Here is a 3205-nt window from a genome sequence, read left to right on the forward strand (position 1 = left end):
TCCTCAAGCAGGCCCTCTCAGCGCTGGAAGAGGCTGGCGCTCCAGCGCCTGGCAGGTGAGTGGCATGGGGACCGAGGGACCTGGGGGTGCGGCCTCTATGCACCAGCCAGCAGGGCCCCCGGAGGCCAGAGGGGTTGGGGGCGCTGCCCCTCCCTGGCTGTGTGGCCCTGGGGACTGCACTTCCCCCAACCTGTTTCCTCCTCTGGGGAATGGGGAGGAGGAGCCAGGGAGGCAGTGCCTGTGCTCAGGGTGGTGGGAGCCAGGTCCTTACGGAAAAGCTGCTGTCTGCATGTGCTCGGGCGTCATGGGTGTGGTGGCACTGCCACTCCGGGGCCCACTGTGCCGCACTCCCTTGGAACCCAAGGGCCCTACGCCCATTTCATGGATGCAGGGACAGGTTGCCAGCAGGACCCACACTGGCTGGTCTGAGTGGATGCGGGGACAGGTTGCCAGCAGGACCCACACTGGCCGGGCTGAGAATCACCTTGTCTGACTGAGTCCAGCCAGGCCCTGACCTTCCATGCCTGGGCCCCGTGCCTGCCCGTGCCTGGACCCTGGGCAGATGACGTGGACAGGTAGAGGGGGGGTGCTGCGTCAGTTTCCAAAGACCCCCTCACTGGGCGGCTTACACAGCAGAAATCCACCCCCTCACAGCTCCGCAGGCCAGAAGTCCGACCTTGAGGCGTGGGAAGGGCCTTGTCCCCTCGCAGGGCACTAGGGGTGGACCTGTCCTTGTCTCTTCCAGCTCCCAGCGGCTCTGAGCGTTCTTGGCTTGTGGCCGCCTCCCTCCAGTCTCTGCCTCCGTTTCCACGTGGCCTTCTCTCTGTCTGTCTTCTCCTCTTCTGTCTCCTCTAAGGACGTGGTTGTTGGACTAGGGTCCACCCTAACCCAGCGTGAGTGCATCTTAACATGATCATAGCTGCCAAGACGGTTTACAGATAAGGTCTCACGCTGAGCTTCCCAGTGGACGTGAATTTTAGGGATCACCATTCAACCAAGTACAGTCACTTAGCGAGTAAGGATGCTTGTCGCAGTCTGGCTGACAACGCCTTTTGCTGCCCCGTATCATGGGGTGCAGGCGTCCCCTGCTCAGAACTGCCTCCTGTCCCCGCACTGGTCAGCAGGGGGTGCTCAGAGCCTCTGGGGTGGTCACAGGCACGAGAAGAGCGAGTTCGCTCTGCTCCTCCTGGCACTGGGGGGTGTCCAGGGCATCCTAGGGACTGAGGATGACGGGGGGGGGGGGGCTCCAGGGAGTGCTTCGTAGGGGGTGGAGCCGGGGGCGTGTGTGGCTGGGGAGGAGCCCAGCTCCTCTGGGGAAGCCGGCCTGGCACACCTGAGCCCAGTGTAAAGGGAAAGGGGGGAGGGAAACTGGCTGTCGAGGGGGGTGGGGGCATGGAGGCACTGGCTCGGGGTTGGGGAGGCACCTAGTGCCCCCACCTCAGGCTCTGGCAGCCTCACTCCCGGGGAAGGCAGGAAGGCACGGAGGCCTTGTGTCTGGCCCTGTGTCTGTGTGTCTGGCCCTGTGTCTGTGTGTCTGGCCAGGCTGGAGAGACTGTCACATAGGACTGAACCTGGCAGCCCAGGCAGGCCCAGGCTCTGACAAAGCCCCAGGTGCCTCCAGCCTGGGTATGTGGTGTGTTTAGGGGGTGGATATTTTAATCTCAGCCAACACTGGATTTCACAGGAGAGTAGAATCAGCCACAGCATATGCTCACGCCAGAAACAGGTGTCTGTGGCCTGTCCCTTACCAGGGTGGTCCGTCCTGCGGCCGAAGGCTGGGCATTGGGAGCAAGCTGCAGGGAGGCAGAGGGGTGGCCTGGCGCAATGATGGGGGAGGCGGAAGGGTGGCCTGGGGTGATGGTGGGACTCCGTCCGGAGGCTGGGCATTGGGAGCAAGCTGCTGGGGAGGCGGAGGGGCAGCCTCAGGTGATGATGGGAGGGTGCCTGGATCCAGCTGTGCCTGATGCATGCGCTTTTACTTACAGGCCCTCCCCAGCCACTGCCCCTCTTCCCAGTTCTCAGCCCAAAACTGAAGCACCACAAGCAAGTCCCTTAGCTAAGCCGTTACAGTCCACGTCTCCCCGGGCGCCTGGCCTCCCTTCCAGGATGGAACCGCCAGCCCCCCTGAGCACGAGCAGCAGCACCTCTCAGGCATCCGCGTTGTCCCCAGCAGGCAGGAGGAGCTTGGCCGAATCCTCGGGGGTCGGCAGGGTGGGTGCTGGCTCCAAGCCAAAGCCAGAGGCCCCAACGGCAAAGGATAAAAGCACCACCTTAACGCAGGGTGAGTAAGGGGCTGGGAGGCAGGAGGCCCCAGGGGCTCGCAGCTCTGGGACTCTCCCCTGGCCGCTCTCTGCAGTGTGTGTGGTTTCACTGTCAGCCCCGCCCGCCTTCCTCTCCGTCTCGTCTCGTCTTGTCTCTGTCCTCCGTGACACCTGCTCACAGCCTCCTGGGGTCCTGGCACGCTCTCTGTGCGGTGGCTGCAAACGTTCTCAGGGCTATGCTGTTTGCCGGCACCCAGCCCACCCCACCCGCACGTCCTGCAGGTGCCTGCAGCCCAGCTCTGCAGCGTCCCACTCAGCTCGGTCTGGCAGTGACACCCGGTGGCTCACAGTGGCCTGGCCTGGCCGTGGTCTGCGGGGCCTCCTGTTCTCCGTGGTGTTTTGCGCTTCCTGCCTGTTGCTTTGTTTGACGACGTTGCACTGTTGCTGTGGCCCTCTGTCGCCACATACTGGAGATGGGACCCTGTGCCCCGTACCTCCCAGCAGTGTCCCGGAGACGGTGCCCTATGCCCCATCCCCTCCGCTGGTGTCCCAGTGATGGCACCCTGTGCCCTGTCCCCCATGGTGGTGTCCAGGTGACAGTGCCCTGTGCTCTGTCCCCCCCGGGTAGTGTTCTGGTGACGATGCCCTGTGCCCTGAGGGCTCTGGTGCCTCCCAGGCTGGGAGGTCTTCCTGGGGGCTCCCTGGACCACACGGTCCTATTTTATGGCCTCACGTGTTTTTGGGAACAGGGAGCAAGCTTTTTTCTAGGCACCTGGCCATCACCCACCAGGGGTTAGTCCACTGGGTGATCATGGCCTGGCTGGACAGGACGTGGGTGTAGGGCTTGTGAGGCCAACCCTGTGCCAGCTGGGAGGCCCAGGGCACGGGGATGGCCAGGCTACCCAGTGAGCTGTCAGCTGTGCCAGTACAGACCCCAGGCTCCC

At 63.7% G+C, this 3205-nt stretch overlaps 1 long non-coding RNA gene across 1 annotated transcript; it reads left to right on the forward strand.

Moving 5' to 3' along the window:
• On the forward strand, positions 1-2261 carry LOC131382758 (uncharacterized). Its single transcript, XR_009212355.1, has 3 exons — positions 1-55; positions 746-893; positions 1986-2261. It is a non-coding gene; the product is annotated as an uncharacterized LOC131382758 (long non-coding RNA).
• The last annotated feature ends 944 nt before the right edge of the window (positions 2262-3205 follow it).

The sequence above is a fragment of the Hylobates moloch genome, unplaced genomic scaffold, assembly GCF_009828535.3.
Source record: "Hylobates moloch isolate HMO894 unplaced genomic scaffold, HMol_V3 SCAFFOLD_3882, whole genome shotgun sequence".
In the NCBI taxonomy this organism is placed as follows: Eukaryota; Metazoa; Chordata; class Mammalia; order Primates; family Hylobatidae; genus Hylobates; species Hylobates moloch.